At 40.1% G+C, this 19740-nt stretch overlaps 1 long non-coding RNA gene across 4 annotated transcripts in view; it reads right to left on the bottom strand.

Moving 5' to 3' along the window:
* Nucleotides 1–19740, bottom strand: part of LOC122787210 — an 832143-nt gene that overhangs the window by 624969 nt on the left and 187434 nt on the right. The window contains exon 2 of one of the 4 annotated variants that reach the window (XR_006362552.1): nt 3855–3937. The exons of the other annotated variants lie outside the window; for them this stretch is intronic. This is a non-coding gene — a long non-coding RNA (uncharacterized LOC122787210). The remainder of the gene's footprint in view (nt 1–3854; nt 3938–19740) is intronic. 4 annotated transcript variants of the gene reach the window in all.

The following is a 19740-nucleotide window of genomic DNA, read 5'->3' as shown; positions in this document are numbered from 1 at the left end:
GTATAATGTCACAGTTGTGTGCATAGACCCGAAAGGTCATATAATGGAAGTATTAGACAGTGTGCTATTGCTTTTTAAGCTGATGTGTATATCTCACACTCAGAAAATACAAAACAGAGGTGAGCATTTTGCTGCTTATGGATCATTGGTGTGGGTCACTCCAAAATCATATTAACCTCTACTCCCTTTTTCTGATAGCTGACCAAAACAGAAAGAGCCAAATGGAAAGAAAACGTTAGCCCAATTGTGTAGCACATACTAGAAATGTCAACATGAAAACTTTAATACTATAAATGAAAAAAGGCTTGAATATGTACCCCAGGCAATCCACATTTATATGCAGCATCATGTATATATCAGAGTTTATGTAGATGTGTGTGTGCACATGTGTGTGTGAGTGTGTGTGTGCATCTGTAGTATGCACATGTATATATTTTATGGTGACTATGTATATATATGTAGTATGTACGTATGTATCATCTACACAGGTATGTAATCTAAACACTGCTTTTAAGTAATATGATGCCACACTGCTTTTATGCCAGATGTGATATCAGAATTTTGGGAAAATATTTATGTGACTGTGTTTAGCAGTTAAAGTAAACACAGATGATGATAACTATCACATTTCTAACATACTCGCACACAGAATAGTGTGTAAGTAGCACCAAACAACAAAAGTGAGATTTCTATCTCAGTATTGGGAAAGATTTTGAATTTGGCTCACGAAATTTAAAACTACTTTGACAAAGACACTGGCTTACTATCAGCTTTTGCATATACACTTTTCTGTTAGTACTGACTACACAATAGAAATACACTAGAAAACTTTGCAATCTCTTGATTTTATGTCCCGGCCTGTAACATTTGTTGAACAGTTTTGATCTTTGATGTTGAATCTGGATTGTAATGATATGTACATATTGAATGTATGAAATCTCTGTGGTGAGAATAAAGACAGAGAAAGTGAACAACACTGTACAGTTCAATTTTTTACATGATTTAGTTTCCTTTAAATATTAATGGTATGAATTGCTGCGTCTTCTAGTTTCTTACCTCGGTATGGAAGCCTGTTCATATTCTATACACAGCAACAACAGAGAAAAATATCCTCCGGCAAATTAACAGACATGAGCCTTAGCTAACAGCTGTACTTAATGGTAGCTATTCCTGCTGTATGCATACTGTCATTTAACTAGTTGTCATTCACAATACCCATCAGTTGATTAAAAAAATGAACACTTCCAGTCACATGGCAAAGAGCTTCCTTTAAACTTAGGAAGTGATACCACTGTACTAACTTCCCAGAAGCACACCATAAAACTATACCACCTTTATTAGCTGGCTAGTGAGCTGCATGCTTCCTGTCAGGTGACCAAAGGGCAACATATAGCAGTAGAAGGAAATGCGCTTTTCCTATCAGTTGAACAAAGAAACGCATAACTTCAATTATTTAACCAATGTGATGAACATATTATTGGTATATGGAGGGCTGTGTAACTCCTCACTGCTATAGAAAAAAAAATAATTTCTAACAGTGTGTTCTCTTTGCTAGGCATTTACATGAGCTACCATATAGGTGGCAATCCACTAAGCACAGAAGAGGTTATCAGGGACCTGGGGACCCAGGTTGACAGTGGCCTTTCTTTTGACACTCACGTTGCTAAAGTGGTTAGAAAGACCTTCTACATTGCCCACCTGATCATGAAGGGATTCACATCCAGATCTAGTGAGGTCATTGTTCCCCTGTACTCTTCACTTATCAGACCAATGATCGAGTACAATGCCCCATTCGGGATGTATCTCGCCCGACATCTGCAGCAATTGGAGAGACCCCAAAAGTTTCTCACCAAAAGGATAAAGGGACTCCAAAATCTGTCATATGCTGCCAGATTGAAGAAACTCCAGCTCTATTCAGTCGCATACCGCCTGCTCAGAGGTGACATGTGCCTGACATACAAGGCCATGTCCAACCCGGAATTAATGGACATGCTCCACCTCAAAAAATCCAAATCCACCAAAACTACTAGAGCAAGCGACTTAAACCTTAGCACGGATATAAATAGGACGTGCTGGAGGGATAGATTTATCACTCAGAGACTCCCTATGCTGTGGAATAGAGTCCCAGTCCATGTGAGGCAGAGCACCTCGCTGGCTCTGTTCAAGAGAAATCTTGACCTGTGGATGGGAGATCGTAGGTTTACCCCGGGAATCATCACTGTGTCACTGCTGGACAGAGGCACAACAAACTAATGGGTACAGTATTTTTTCATATAAGGGGTGGCGTAAGCCACAAAAATTCGGGCTCGGCTTATAAATGCCTTGGGCCAGATAGCCTAGTATAAACCTATGAACCTATGAACCTATGTTAGGTGAGCACGTGCTTAAATACTATGGTTATGCCTGCTAGCAAAGAGGCATTTGTTTGCACCTCAGGCAACTGCAGGTAATCTGTGTATTCCAGCAGCCAGCAAATAGACCAGTGCGAGGAGTGTCTCAAGCAGCTATAAACAAACTACCAACTTCTTAAGGTGTATGTAAGGTGCACTAGATGGCTACTTGCAGGTGGAAAATGGTGCTCTGCCTGGCCAATCAACTTAGGGCTGGGATGTATATACAAATGCATGTGAACACATCTATTACATAGCTATGCCTGAGGTCTTGCACTGGGAAAGGACAAGAGGGCTGCCAAAGTGATTTGATGAAGGATTTCCTAGGCACTGGCTCACCATCTCTCTATCACTCTCATTGACTACAGGGGGTCATGTTTTAAAACCTACAAAAATGGCTACAGAGGTAGTTCACACACTTCCCTACTACGTCGGGAGATCATCTGGACACTCAGGAGAAGCCAAAAGCCTCCTCTTTGTAAGTGGCATTGGGATAGGGTCCAGTTTTTTAAATAGCAGGCCACATGGAATGTCTGTTAGTAGTACTGAGAAATAAGTAACATGGTGTGGTGGTACAGATAGGCAACCTTCTAAAAAAGATGCCAAGTTTTTAAAATGCTCTGCTTCCAGGGAATTAGTTTAGACGAGGCTTACACAGGATCTGATGCACAGTGCCTGGCAGTTTATCACTGAGAATCAAAGTTATGAACTACTAAACAGCTTCATTCTACAGTCCCAGGTTTGAATCTCAAGCAGCTTTGAGAAAATCACTTAACCAAACCGTTGTTCTGGGCTACACCTGAAAGGATGACATTAGGCCTAATTGGTTTACATGAATAACAAATAGATAAACTAAAATGGATCAGCTACAGAACTTCACTGACACCTGTTTCATAGAAGTCTGTTAAACTGAGCCTGAACACCCAAACTAGCAGCACTCCAACACACACACCCCAGCGGCTGTGCTCTGGTGTACCCTCTAATTATTACAAATTCATAGATATTCCAAGGCCATTAAGTCTCATGACCTTTCTTGCTTTGCCAGTACCTTATTTATAAGTATAAATTCACTAGACATTAGAATAACTTGTAAAAATGTCAATGACCTCTCCTTTTGGTCTTTTAAACTTAAACAGACCCTAATAAATCAACAAGGATGATGTTTCTCCATTTTTTTCAAGTAAATGCCATAAAACACTTGAGTCTGGACTCCTTAAGTATCAGAAGTATATGAGATTTCAATTAATTTGTCATTTTATGTGAGTACACAGCTGCAGTAATTTGTATTTTCCTTATATATTTACTACTTGTGAAACTGTCAGCTTGTTTTATTCAGTCCTCCATACTTACAATCTGTCTTAATTTTGCTTATATACCAAAGCATTAAAATATCTAGTTATGATTAATAACTAATTGCAGTTAATCATGAGTAAAATTCCAAGCTTTACATCTCAAAATACTCACAGGGTGCAGCTACAGTTCAGCTTGATCACCAGGTCGAGAGGTCTCAACCTGTAGCCACTAGATCCACAAATTGCTGTCAGGATCTACAGACAAAAATATATACCAGGTGAGCCAGTAATTCAGTCCTAACCTTGGTACTGCAGACAAAATCTAGAATGAGAAAATCTCAGTACAATATCAAGTAAAAACCTTGGTTCGAGTAATGCTGATGAAATCTAGCAGTGAGAAATCTCAGTAAAAATCTCAGAAAAGATTCACACACAATTGTGTCGTTCAAATGAAGTCCTTTATTGACGCTTGCCAAAGGGTTGTCCAGTGTGTTACAACTTAGGAAATGCTGCTTTATTTATTTATATACAGAAAGGGAGGGGTCGTGTCAGGCTAATTCTGTGAGTGGACATAGCCTTTATTGTGATAGGATCCAAAAAAAAAAAACCTGGGAAGCCAAAGTCCACCCTTTGTTTGAATTTAAAATTTTCATAGTTACAACGTTTTAAAACCTTAATTTATACACTTTTATATATATATATATATATATATATATATATATATATATATATATATAAACAAATTTTAAAATGTTTTACTATTGTTTTGTAGTATCAGCATAAGAGATGGTACCTTTTGTAGCAAAGTAAAAAATATTCCGTATAATTATCTTGTTCACAAAATGGGTGATAATACCCAAGCTAAAAAGAAGCTTGGAAACTTACCATGAAACCATGTGAAACAGTCATATGGAGGAGTACCCAAACCTTTTATAATAGTCAAAAGGATAGAGAACGGCAGTGGTGTGCCACCAGGTGGGTTTATATGAAAGTAGATAAGAGTCTGTCTGCGTGTTGTGGTGCGCTAATTCTGAGCTATGACATACAAAAATCAGTGTAAAGCAGAGTGAAACCCTCAATAAAAATAAAACAGTCGCATGTTTGCGGCAGGTTTAAGAGAGGCTGTAAGTGTGGTTTAAACTAGGAAAGCATCACAAAAAGTTAAGAGTCTGATACAGATAAAATCAAAATATACTCTTTATGGCTAGGCATTGCAACTAAGGTTAGCATCTATAAGCCAGGTAAATACCCCGAGGTGGTGAGGGAGACTGTTACGCTACGCCATATCTTTTATTTTTGTATTGGCATGCCATGTGTCTTAATAGTGGGGGAAAGAAGGTCTTCCTTTGCTGCCTCTAAGCTTTACATCGCAAGAAAACTGAATTTCGTTTTGTAATAATCCTAAATGTGTCCTTGCAGATCAAACATAAGTGGACTGTACAAAATTCACAAAGGCCATATCTTTAAATCCCCGATATGTTTACTGTTATTAATTCCTCAAGAGAAGGAGACCATTTTGAACAAGTACTACTTATAAATGAAATGGATTCAGTGCATCAAAAGCCCCACCTGACTTTACTTAGTATTGTTACAGCAGAATTACAGTATACAAGAAAACTTGAAACATTTTGAGAGGAACACATTTGTATTACAGTATGCCAGTTCTTGCCCCAGTTTGCTCATGAATGACATAGCTTTTGTTCATACCTTATTACCTCCTCTGCAAAATGAGTTATTGAAGTTGTGTTGGTAACAAATCAGTTGCCAGGTAAGGGACGTCCATTATTTATACAATCCAGAATTCTTCCTTATTCCAAATTCTCCTTTCCACCTATTAATGTCCAGAAGAGAGTCCTGCTGAGATGTAACCAGGAGCTGCATCAAATCTACTGTACGATAATCAGGGTAGCTGTGACAGTGCTGCAGTGTTAAAACACCTCCACTGAAGAGGGTGGTCATTAGCAACAAGCAAGCACCAGCCTTTACCTGGCATGGAAATAGATTTTAATAACAGTCAACATCCCCAAATGACTTTCTGACATTTTGAATTGGAAGCATTTTTGCCTTTTATTTTGTTGAACATACATATACACAGCTATCAGAACTCACTTTCTCAGGGGCAAATCAGGAACATAAAGCTAAATAAGTCAGGTCACAAGATAAGTAATGGTATGGGGGTAGGGTGGCAATGTTTCCAACTTCGAAGTTTACCAACTTAACCAGTATGATGTAATACTTTTCCTGTCTAAAGCTTTGTCACCAAAATTGGCAGCACTGGTCTTCTGTTACTCCACTGTTATTCTTCACTTAGCCTGCATTTTGTATCACAGGGGCAGCTTTAGAACTTATAAGATGGCTTCTAAGTTTTATAGTGTGTTACACAGCTGCATCCCAATGTGCATCTTAGCCACCCCCATTATCAAACTGCATACAAGTCCTCTGTCCTGCATTGCTCTATTGTTTATATTGTAGATGCCCATAGTCTTTACTGTGTTGTTCTGGATTTTATAAACAATAGAATGTAATTCCGTTTTTTGTGTTAACAGTTTGTGCACCAGAAACTGGCACTAACGACAAAGAACGACAGAGCCACAAGAGCAGCCAGTGTCAGACGGACTGTGCTTTCGTATTCAAAAAGTAGAGATTTGTCTTTGATGAAACTCCTTGGTGGAAAATGGTTCATTCATTCCTGGATCTTAGCCTTTCTTGGGTAGCAACATCACTAAGTATCGTAACTCTCTGGATGTACATAAATGGTGCTTTTTTGCCAGTGTTCATTACAAATTACATTTTAGTCTTAACATTTGTTTTTGTTTTAACTTGCGCCAAATTAAATCCTGAAATAACCTGACGTGATGTTTCTCTGCAGTTAGCTTGTTGCATTTTCCCAGCCACCTGTTTTATCTATATGTCTGTATATAGCTTCCCTGTAAGCCATACCTCTCAACCTCGTAACGCAGGAAATCTGGACAAAGCCTGACGAAATGAGGGGATAAAGGCCCACAAATAGGGACATATTTTAAATATTGCTCTTATAAACTTAGAAAGTTGCTAAAATAACAAGATTTCTCATTTGAAGTCTGAAGCTCAAATGTGCGTCATTATTTGGTGACTTCAGTCCTGAGATCATCCCAGTGATTTGCAAGAAAACCACAAAATTTATGAGGAACACACCAAAAATATGAAGCAAAAAATCTGGACAGTTGAGAGGTGTGCAGTAAGATAATCTCTGTACATCCTAAGTATGCAAGTCCTTTTCTAAGAAAGTCTCTCTCTTTCTCTGTGGTTATGATCTCAGAAATAAGGCATGAAGTTATGGCAAGGACAAGGGAAGAGGCAGGATGTAAAATAGACATCTCCAGTACCCAGAAGTCAAAGTATGAACAATACATTTACAACAGTCTATGCAGAACTGTTCACTGAAACACTGTCAAACATGTAAATAACTACATAGAGACTGCTGGACCCACCAGAAGTACAAAACAACCACAATGGTGGACTCCAAATCTTAACAATATATACAACAAAAAAAAAGTCACGGCCAAAATCAGAAAGCAAAACTCTCATAATGATAAGAGCTCACGAATGAAACAAATCAGGAAACTAAGAGGACTAATTAAATTCAACAAGGCCAGTTATGAGGTCAAGATGGCCTCTCAAGCTAAAAGACAACCACAAGGCCTTCTACAGCTATGTCCGAAACATCAAAAGTAACAAGCAACAGAGTGCTGAACTGGTAGTAAATGACACCACCTTCGCCAAGCAGAGTGATACAGCAATCCTGGCTGACAAATTTTGCTCAAACTTCACTCCCTCAACAAAAATCCCTACTACCAGCTATTAGCAGGGAGCAGGTGATGGCAGTGCATGCTAAAGTAAAAAGAACAGCCTCAGTGGGACCTGACAATATTCTGGGTTGTCTCCTAAATAGCCTGAAACATGATCTATCAGAACCACATGACTCACTTTTCAACTACAGCCTCAAAATAGGCTACATACCTAGAATGGAGGATAGTGACCATTATCTCCCTTCACAAGTGTGGACCATCAACTGACCCCAGAAACTACAGGCCTAATAGTTTAACAAGTCTAATATGCACAATCATGGAAACAATCAACAAGGACATTCGCAACCTACAGACACTAAACCCATCCCAGTTTGGGTTTGTCAAGGGAAGGTTATAGGATTGTAGGAAGTTATCAGGCTATTGGCCCTGAGGCCCTTACAAGCCTAGCCAAGAATTTAGTTCACGTTCCAATAAGTTAGCCCCCTATGCCACTGTCCAGCAGGGACATAGGTGGAATTCCAAGGGTGTATTTTCTGTTCCTTATCCAGTTATCCAGGTTGAGCATAAAAAGGTTTAATGAGGTAGTCTGCTTTACGTGGAGAGGCAGTCTATTCCACAAAAGGGGAGTCTCTGGGACACAAATCTGTCCCACCAACAAGTCCTATTGATACCACAGACCAGGTTGAGGTCTCGCATGTGGGTTACTTGATGGAGCTTGACTTGCGGATATGTAGCAGTCCCATCAGGGTGGGGTCTGAGATTGCTTTGTATGCCAGACAGAGGTCACCTCTGAGGAGTCTGTAGGAGACTGAGTAGAGGGACAGGGTTTTTAGCCTATATGTGTAGGGTAGATGTTTGAGGCCCTGGATTCTCTGGGTGAGGAATCTCTGTGGTGCCTCCAGCTGTTGCATGTGCTTTGTGAGGTACATACCGAAAGGGGCATTGTATTCAATAATAGGTCTTACAAGGGAAGAATATAGGGATGTTATAACCATCTTGTCCCTGGATGAGAAACCCTTACTAATGCGGTGGGCCATGTAGAAAGCTTATTGTACAATGGAGACAATATGGTGGTCAAATGTCTGTTTGCTATCAACTTGGGTTCCCAAGTCCCTCACGACTGATTGAGTGCATAGTGCCTTATAAATGTGATAATTTGTGGGGACGTCATTCTCCCGAAAAGGGATGATGATGCATTTTTTGGCATTCAGTTTGAGGCCATGTTTCTGGCACCATGCCTACTCAACCTGGTAGATTTTTTGAGAAGGTAACCGAGGCAGTGGATAAACAGAAAATGGTGCATGCTGCCCACCTAGATCTGGCTTAGGCATTCGATACAATACCTTACTTAGGTACTTCAGACAGACACAGTGAACTAGGCCATACATAATTCAATGGATTACCAACTGGCTCACAGATAGAACCCAAGATGTCAGGGTTGGTGAAACCACCTCCACCAAGAGGCAGGTCACCAGCGGAGTACCACAGGGCTCTGTGCTGGGCCCATTCTTGTTTGGCTTCTATTTCTCAGAGTTCAAAGCTAATGTCAAGGGCATCTGTCTCACCAAGTTCACAGATGACTGCAAACTGTAAGCTATCATAAATTCCCCCATGACACCAACATCCTGCATGAAGGTCTAATGCAGACAAATGACAGCTGCCAAAGCCACAGATTAAAACTCAATACAATTAAGTTAATTATAGTGCCTTTAATGAAATCAACAACCCCAGGCAAATTGCTCCATTGATAAGACACCCCTAAGAGTTGACCTGGTAGTCAAAGATCTGGGAATGTATATAGACAGTAATATGACATTTGATCAACATATAGCCAAGGTGGTAAGAAAATCATTCTATGTTGCCCAACTTATAAATGAGGTTATGGCATCTAGATCCAAAGAAGTTGTAGTACCAATCCTACTCGGCCCTTATCAGATTCATCATTGAGTACAAAGCCTGCATCAGCATGTACCGACTAGGTATATGCAACAGTTAGAATGCCCACAGAGGTTTCGCATCAAGAGAATGCAAGAGAGTCACACAATGTCCTATATAGATCACCTTAGAGCCCTGTCTCTATGCTCGGTCTCCTACAGGTTATTGAGATGTGATCTGTGCTTAGCATATAAGGCATCCTTTGATCCAGCCCTGATGAAACTTTAGCAAATCCACAAAATGATCATCACCAGAAACACTAAATTTAGGTATTTAAACTTTGCTTTTAACTTAAACAGAACATGCTGACTAGGTAGATATGTGCCTCAAAGGGCCTCCATGATTTGGAATAGGTTCCCCATATACATGAAGCAGAATGCATCCTTAACCCTCTTCAAATGTAATCTTGATCATTGGATGGGAAATTGTAACTTTATCGCAAGGCTGTCCCCCATGTCTCCTATAGACAGAGGTTGACAGTAAAAAATTCCCTAACTAACACTGGATGGGAAATAGTAAATTAACCTCTGGATTGTCTGCCATGTTTCCTATAGACAGAAGCCAACAATAAACATTTCCTAACTAACATTACCTCCCCGCATAACTTTTTAGCAACCCCCTAACTAACATACCCCTCCAAAATATGTGCACATGTTACAAAGGGACACAATTGGATTGGGTTGCATGGCTAGGCTTATAAAGACCCTGGTGGTCATTAGCCTAGTATATCCTTATGAACATGAGGAGGATGCTTGGGCCTACAGACAGAGCCTTTTGGTCATATTCAATGATGAAAGAGTTAGAGGAGGGCAAACTCATTTCTAGAAAGCCACTGCCCAGTTTAGCAGGTTGAGTGAGGGATTTTAGAATAAATGGCCCATAATGCAAAGGAGAAATTAGTGACCTTTATGTTTCCACATTGAAATTATAAGAAATGACAAAGAGTTTGCTTGCATTTTGGACAAATGACAAAATCTTTGGAAATATCCATAGTGGGACCTAGCTGAGAGACTTTTCTCAACATTTTAGCATGAATAATTTAAAATGACCACAGAAGAGAAAGAAAGAGTGACAAGAGAACTTGGAGAAAGCAGGAACTGATCTTCAAAGATCAGTTTGTTTAGCCTGTCTCCACCCACCAGTGATGTGATCCCAATATTTGAAATCCATTTTCATATTTTTTTCAATACCTCTTTTTTTGTCTCCTGGTACTCAAGCTCCTGTATCAGTGTGACATACAGAAAACTTCAGATTTTTTCTATAAAAACATAAAAATAATATTTTCTGTTCCTATTATTCTTCACTACTTTTCAATTTGTTTTGTTTGTGCATAAACAGAACATAGTTTGGCATTTTGCTAAATGACTCATATGGTGTATACTTACACTAACAATACTCAAATCAAACTCAAATTTCTACTCTTAATATACTTATAAAAATGTTTGTATCCTGCTGGCTTTCGACACTGTTAAAAGTTTTAGCTCAGGCCTGACTAGATTGTATAGTAAGACATATCTCCATGCTTTATCAGTCATCATTACCATCTGAGCTATGCCACTGTAAGAATAACACCATCCACCTGACTACTCTGAATTAACACACACAAACCATTTTTAGTCCATAGCATTTAATTATATATTTATCTGTGTGTGTGTGTGTGTGTGTGTGTGTGTGTGTGTGTGTGTGTGTGTGTAATATATATATATATATATATATATATATATATATATATATATATATATATATATATATACCATTTTAGTGCATAACATTTAATTATATATTTATCTGTGTGTGCGCACGTGTGTGTGTGTGTGTGTGTGTGTGTATATATCTATATATAAAATGCTTCTGTGTGTGTATATGCCATTGCGCCACTTTGCAGTGGGTACAAACTTGCAGTACGAGACTATGACAGCATGCTGAAGAAGCATAAAATATGTACACACAAGCCATTACATGTACCTGATGTTCTCTATTAGCTCACTGGGATCATTTCAACTCTGAGATTGCAAGTATTCCATATGCACCTGTGTGTGAACTAGTATCAGTCAGTTCCAAGGAAAGGGATATTTCCAAAGTGGCTGCTTCCACAACACAGGCCATCCAGGGTCCCACCCTGAAAAAGACAAGCACATGGCTGTTGTTGCAATGGATGTTAACCAGAATCCTCCTCCAGGGAGATTATATGGATCTCAGGAAATAACTGTGGGAATGTGAATCTAATTCCTTAAATATGCTAAAAGTACTATGCTGCAAAAGAAGTCAGCACCCTTGGTAGTATCCAGTATGTCTTCCAGTAACTTCCATTCTCCATAAAGGATGCTGTATGACTGCAGCCCATGTTTCTTTGATGAGCGTTACCCTCAGTCCTACCTAAGGCATGACTGTCCTATGGAACTTTATTGCCAGTTTATGCAGTGGAGACAAATCTTAAACACTCTCCGAGGAGGGGAGATACAAAGGACTAATCAAGATCTTACTTCCTAAACGTAGAGGAATCTTTTGATTCCCACTCGAATACAAAAAGTACTGCCTAAGCCCCATGCTAGCACTCCTGTAGGGGAATGACTATATCCTCAAATAAAAGAGTACATGTGATAGGTAGTCCAGCTCTTACAGCAGCACCTCCAGTGTGATGCTAAAACCTCTTTATTTTTCTTAATCATTTTTATCCCCAAATCCCATGTGCTGTACCTCAAAAGTCACCCTGCTGGAAGGAATCAGTTAGGCCACAGTGCATACTACCTAGGTCTTTATGTATACTGCACCTGGATTTCCATGTGCATCTATGCTGCCTTATGCACCACAGACCATGCAGTCCATTAGCCTCCTAAAGGAGACCAAGACTTGCCTAATGGTGTTCACTTGATTTTGTCCCCCAGCTCCAGGGTAAGAAGCCTGCCTAAGCCCCTCATTCCCATTTCCTCATCACTTGAGCTCACTAATAAACAGTGGTACAGCCATTGCATAATCTCTGGTGCACTAACCATACTCACACCTCACTTTGCCCCTATCATTTCCACTCTGAAGTCTTGACATCAGGAATACCTTAACATCATGGTGACCGACAGGTTCCAGAACACTCTTCATAACTAAATGTAACTAAGTCATGAACATGACTCATTTGCTGATCCCATTTTTGACTCATCTTTGCACATCTGCCTTCCCTATGATGCTCATGTTGAAACACCAAAAAGATAGCTGAAGTAAAGATACTTCAAAGATCGGACAGCAGTGCAGTACCACTGATTAGAGCAGGGAATTGCAAAATGGGAGTATCACAGCCAAAGCATTCATGCAGTTAATATCTGCTGTCCATTACGGTTAGAAACTGTAAACAAATAACTACTCTGTGGGAATGACAAGGAGACTCATACCTCTCCACCTCTGAATGCAAGAAATCCGAACAAAGGCAGAAATAATTGGGTGGGGGGTAAAGGCCCAAAAATAGGGACAGAGTTTAAATATTTTTCTTCTAAAATTATAAAGTTGATAGAATAATGTATTTTGTGTTAGCACGCATTTTCATTATGTCATTATTTAGTGACTTCTGTTCTCCATGAATTGCCCGAAAGCCACAAATTTTATGAGGAACAGACCAACAATATGAGGCAAAAATCTGGACAGTTAATAGGTATGCAAGCAGTTCAACTATGCCATTGTACTGCCTAAAAATGTACATCTTTTTCTGATCTTGGAATCTAAGGAAGGTCTCATTTGCTTATAGGTTCATAGGTTCATAGGTTCATACTAGGCTATCTGCCCGATTTTTGAGGTGAAGCATATTCATCAAATCTGGGTTTGACATGGCCTTATATGTCAGGCACAGGTCACCTCTGAGTAGCAAGTATGAGACTAAAGCTGGCCTTTCAAGCTGCATCAGGTGTCTGGTCAGATACATTCGAGCGGGGCATTATGCTCAATCAGGTGGTCTAATGAGTGATGAGTACAGGGAGGGCGACCTCCCTTGATCTAGATGTGAAATCCTCCTGATGAGGGTGGGCGAATATAGAAAGGTTTCCTAACTACTAGCAAGCAACATCAGTGTCAAGCGAAGACTACTGTGTCAACTTGGGTCCAGGATCTGATGCTTTTGTGATTGCTTTTCTGTGCTCACCTATGTGGTATTATATGGCAGCTAGGGGTAACTCCTTTGTTTTGGCTCTTGCATTTTGGCTATTAACTTCAGGCCCTAACTTCAGGGCAGTTGGCCGTTTCTGTAGTTCTGTGTCTCAGCTGTAGGAGTGTATAGATAGTTTCCGTTTCAGATGTGTTTTCTGTTTAGTACTCAAGTTGCAGCTTGTAACAAATCCTGTGCCTGTGTTTGCCTGTAGAAGTACAGAGTACTTCCAGTGGAGAGTGGACTGAGGACCAGGTGGACCTGTTGGACTGACAGGCTTCTGACCCTGTATTTCTAAACATAAACATGTCTGGGAAAATAGGAGCAATTTAGCCATTTGTAACTTTCTAGCATCTGGCCTGGCTACCAGTATAGTGTATTACTCAGGCCTATAAGCTGCACTGATGTTACATGTTGTAAATCTGTGTTCGATTCCTGCAGCCACTATGTTCATATAGTACATCTTGACAAGAGATTTACTTGCCAATATTTCTGTGTTAGCAGCAAAAATATTTCTGTTACCTTCCAGCCTGTATATCTAGAGGCCCTTACCTGGTACCCAAAATAAGCAATAAATAAACTAAACCTTAACAATGCAAACAATAGACAGCGCAGGGATTTGGTGTCTGGACCTCTGGTCATTCTACAGAGCTACATTAGAATTTGCAGAAAAAGAAATAGAACATGCATAATCCATCCATCATTTACTGAAATGTATTGATATCGAGCAAAGACTAGGAACTAAAATATCATGTACTAAGGCAAAATGAAGTATGAAAGTTATATGTAAATAGAGTGTGTCATTTTTCACATAAAAAGGCCTTCATAACCATGGAAGATGATGACCTATAAACTCTGCCTCCTTTCAGCAGAAAAGCTTTTCTGGTTGCAACCCGATTCAACATCTTTACTAATGGAATTGAATTACTGAGCAAATGTTAAAGGAAACAATTTCAGTTGCTTCTCCCTCATATTCCCTCCTTGCATATCTTTGTTTGTGGCTTATCTTATTTTACCAAAATGGGTAAGAAATGAGCCTGTGGCTTTTACGTCAATGCATATCCCACACATTCCTGACTCCAACAGCCCTTAAGTTACAGCACTTGACTTTGAGTTGATTACTATTGCAGAAGGAAAGAGAAAGCTAAGTGCAGACTTTCTGGGTAAGAGCTGGAATCATCTGAAGGCATAGCCTTATTTGTGTGTCATGTTTTGAAACAGAACTCCTACAGTTTCGTCGAATGACGCCCTGCTGCCATCCCTCTTTCCTGCCCTCCCCCTTTTCCATGGAAAGTTCAAAGGTTAGGGAGTGATGGCAGGTTGAAGCATTCCCAATCTGTGAGCTCAGCTTTTGCAAAAATCTGCAGATTTTCCACAATAGTACCTGCTGCCACTCTTCTTGTCTGCTGGGAATGTGTGCTCCTGTGAATGTCAATACACCTCTGCAATAAAAGGAATAGACTGAATGTTACGGCTCTTCTGGAGCTTACAATACCCCCCTAATCCATTCTTAAACGGTGATGCTTAAGGCCAAGTAAATGTAGAATATGTGGAAAATTCTCTACTACTTAAATCATCCTCATTTTGCGTGCCCCTGGAATATCACTTTTGGGAAAAAAAAGTTTCCTCAGATTACTCATACAGTTCTAGCAAATGGAAGCTCTACATTTTTCCCCTTGCGTTGTCATTTTTTTTTTTTCCATAAGTATTGTGGAACTGAGACAAAATATTAAGGATGCCAAAGAACTACATGTATCAATTTATTTTTAGCATACTCGTCTCTTGAATGCTGATTCAAATCCAGCAGAGGCGGACAGCAGCTGTAATGCGATCACTGACTCAGGACTATTTTGTTGCATGCAATAAATGATGTGCTCTATTCTCAGTTCTGTTTTCAGTTAATTTGTGTCAAAGTAAATGCTAGTTCTTTGCCAATGGTCCCTTTTCTATCAGGCACAGACATGGACATGATGGTGTAATTGTCTTACTTAAATTGTTTTATGTATTTTGCCCACAATAATAACACAAGTCCTGTTTTCAGGGGTAACACGGGAACTTGTTCTGCTACAAGATGAGCAGTATAAAATAACAGATGATGGGAATCAAACCTTTGTCTATTTGATAAAACTTATTCAAAGGTCATGACCGTACATTATTTGAGCCTCTATCAGTCTTATGGATAAAGAAAGGACTTCCTATTCCAAACACTTTCTGGACCATTGCATGTATGGCATACAAAAAGAAAAATTAAGGGAAAAAAAAACATGGAGGAGAACACCAGAGTTACTTTTATTAAATTAATAAAAGTGAGTTTTACAAGATGCAGCTCAGTGTACTGCACAGCTCCACAGCATTCGGTTATGTGGTACAAGCATGCTACACATGATTTATCAATGATGCAATGCCTTTATACTCACCTTCATAAGATTGCACATGGGTAACAGCATCAGTAGACCCTGCAGGGTGTGAATAAAGCTACAGCAAGCAGCAGGATATGATCTACAAAATGTGAACTGCCATTGAGATTATGAATCATGGCCTTACATGCATAAAAAGGGCCGACTACAGTGCAATCTGTTTGGTGGCAGCCTGGTACCACCACCACATATTAAATCACTTGTAATATAAATAGAATGGTAACTCTCTTGCTGATGTCAAGTGCTACCCACCATGTCCTACCCAGTAATCATTCTGATCACACAGAAAAAATATGAAGAATCGTCTTACTGTTGTTTTGTTTTGTTATCCCCAGTCAGTACATCATGATCTTACCACATCTCTGTGCCCAGTGTGTCCCCTCTCCAGGTCATAATCTACCATTCTCCCACCCTCACAAATCTACATCACACAAAAATATCAGCCAGCAGGCAGCCAATGAGGTAAGAGGAGTAGTGCACCAGACAATTTAGAACATACAAACACAGTGCATGAGTGACGTAGATACACAGCGTCATTGGAGGCAAAGCTCTCACATAAACACATGAAAAATGCAAACCAGGTTGTCAGCACTGCACCCAAAACCTTCACTACCAACACTATGGAACAAACACATATAAACACATATGTGGAGGTACTCACTTGTAATCTACCCAAGTCTCTGAGACCTCCTAAAAATATCTCTCAGTGACCCATGCACATTCAAAAAACACAGCACCTCACACAGGACAACTTTGAAAATCATAGTAGCCCCGCTTCCAAACTCATAATTGAACACACCACAGCCAAACATTCTAGTTATTGTAGATTCCATTGTAAGACATACTGGTGTCCCCCTTACCAGGCTAAACAAAGAGAAGATCACTGTGAGCTGTGTGCCTGGAACCAGGATCAGCCAAATCACCAAGCACTTAGGTCATTTACACCCACATGGACTATGACCATGTCATACTGGTACTTGTGGTTTAAAGACCTCACTGGACTACATGAAGAGAGACATGATGGAGCTCTCAGTGTGTGACCCAGGCAGATGTGAATCTAGCTTTGAATAGCATCCTATCTCCACCAATGATGATGCCACAGTACCAGCAAAAAAGGATTGACTTCAACAATTGGCTTAGTTTCTGGTGTTACAATAAGAAGATCCCATATCTATCAGCCAGAGAGATATGATTGACAGACTACAATGCTTTGCCAGAGATGGTTTGCACTTGTCACCACTTGGCTTCCAGATACTGGCAAAAACTTTATCTATCCCCATAGTGCCTTTTTTGTATGCCATGCCAAGTTGTTAAACCTTCCAACATAACAAAAATCACTCACGATGACCTAAAGGTACTGCTGCTCGGAGCTAGGAGTTTAAATAAAAAACTGCACTCCTTGGAGGCACTCCTCACCCTGGAGAATGCAGACATATGCACAGTCACGGAAACATGGTTTAGAACCATGGACAGAACAATGGCTACTAATGACTACAGTGCCTTTAATTTTGATCCCCCTCAGCTCAGGATAAAACAAAGGGAAGAGGTGTCTCAGTCTTCATAAGGGAGAATTTCACTGCTAGACTGGTCAAACAAAATGACTCGCTTGAGCGGCTCCATGCCCATCTAACCATAGGTGGAACCCCCTATCATATCCTTCCCAACCATAGATCCCCTAACATGAGTCTGGAAACCACATCTCCTACCTAAACCTACTGGAATCTCTTAACATTCAGTCTAACACCGTACTTATGGGTGACTTCAACTACCCTTCCATAAACTGGGACACTTACATGACCCATAATTCACTTGTTCAAAGAATTTTGGACTTCGTCAACACAAATACCCTGGAGCAACTAGTTAGTTCCCCAAAAAAAGGTAGAAATATCCTAGACCTAGTATTCACAAACATGGGGGGGGTTGCTTCTTCCCATACATTAACTCCTCCCCGGTATGATCTGACCACAGAATGATCTCATTTAGTACTAAAACTAACCTAGAACCCCCATCAAACTCCAAACCTGTTAAGAAGTTTGCTAAGGCCAATTATCTCAAACTGACAGTTTATTAAACTTTCAAGCCCCTCCAAACCTGTATGAGACTAAGGTCTACTCTAGTCTGTACACAAAAGTACTGTAAAACCACATTTACAGCTGCACAGAGGAGGTAGTACCTGTCAGAGCCAAACTTATGATTACTGGGAAAAATAAATCACCCTGATAGACCCCTAGCATAAATAGGCTATTCGACAAAAGGAAAAAAATCCTTTCCAAAACCAAGGAACAGACAAAACAGTGCAAAAAGAGAATCACCTGTTTAAATAAACAAATTAGAGAGCTGATCAAATCTGCCAAAGCAAACTGTGAGGCAAGGATAGCCTTATAGGTGAAAGATAACCATAAGTTTTTTTTATTTATGTTCATAACCTCAGGGGAAATGCCCAGAAATGTGCTGAGTTAATCATGAACAGCAACACTTAACACCCAGCCTGAAACTATAGCAAACCTGCTGGCTGACTAGTTCAGTTCAAACTTCTTAACAACCATCACCTCCTACCACACATAAAAAATACCAGCAACCATCCTCCTACCAGTCATTACGAGGGAACAGGTCATTACTGCATGCGCCAAAGCCACAAACACAGCTTCCATGGGGCTTCTTAAATAGCTTGAAACAGAATCTATCAGGGCTACTAGAAACCCTCTTTAACCACAGCCTCTGGATGGGCTTTATCTCAGAGGAATACAGGACTGCAACATTTGTTCCTCTGCACAAGGGGGGAGCCCATCAACTGACCCAGGGAACTACAGACTCATAAGCTTGACCAGTCTATTTGCAAGGCCATGGAGAGAATTATCATGGACCTGATCAATAATGACATAGGAACTCTCCAAACACAGACCCCCAAAACCCAAAGGCCCACTACCCTAATACTACCCCCATTCCATATCTGGGGAATTAAGATATAATACTGTCATATCCTGGGTATTATTGGCTAGGCTTGTAAAGGCTCTTGTGCCATTAGCCTAGTAATCACCTATGAACCGTCCTATATACATATTTTGTGGCTGAATCTAGACTTCTTGAACAGTGTAGAAGTGTGACTGATGACTCATAACTGAATTTTAGTAGCGGAGACATTAAACACAATTTTAAATACATAAGTAGAGTATTAGGGAAGGAGCCAACATGATGGAGGTATGACAGTATCTGAATCAATTCATGAAGAATAATACTGTATGCTTGGCTGTGATTGTCAGATATGCTTGAACTTGCTGGTTACCAGACACTGAAGCAAAGTACCACTACTGAGCCATGCATTTGCAGGACAGCTACCATCACCTGTATGGGTCAGTCTAACCTGCTGCAGATGTATGCAGCAAACGTGCACTATTGCCGGGAGGTCCGTTCATAATTAGCAACCAGATATTGGGTTTTAGCTAGTAGAAACATTTAATTTCTTCTCATTTTGGTTGTAATTTGTAACTCCCCATCCTGCCAACCATCACAGCCATTGCTTATGCTCATTCATTTCTCACTATGATATGATGACTTAGTCATAGCATGACAGACATCCTGGCAGCCAGCAGGACCTTTACACTTTAGGCCCCAACAATTCCCCAGTGTACTTACCTCTGCAAGTGCACAAGGAGATAAGTGGAAATGGGCGGAGCAAATGTGTGCCACCTCCTTATGTGGGTAATACATCCCCTTCAGATAATGCTCCCTTTCTTGGAAGCTCCCACACCCTGCCAAGTCCAGGGTAAAGGTTTTGCCAGGCATACTCGAACTGCA

This window comes from Protopterus annectens, chromosome 13.part0, assembly GCF_019279795.1.
Source record: "Protopterus annectens isolate FY-2018-M chromosome 13.part0, PAN1.0, whole genome shotgun sequence".
NCBI lineage: Eukaryota > Metazoa > Chordata > Ceratodontiformes > Protopteridae > Protopterus > Protopterus annectens.
Note: the sequence above shows the minus strand (reverse complement) of the source record. Positions and strands in the feature narration are given on the sequence as shown.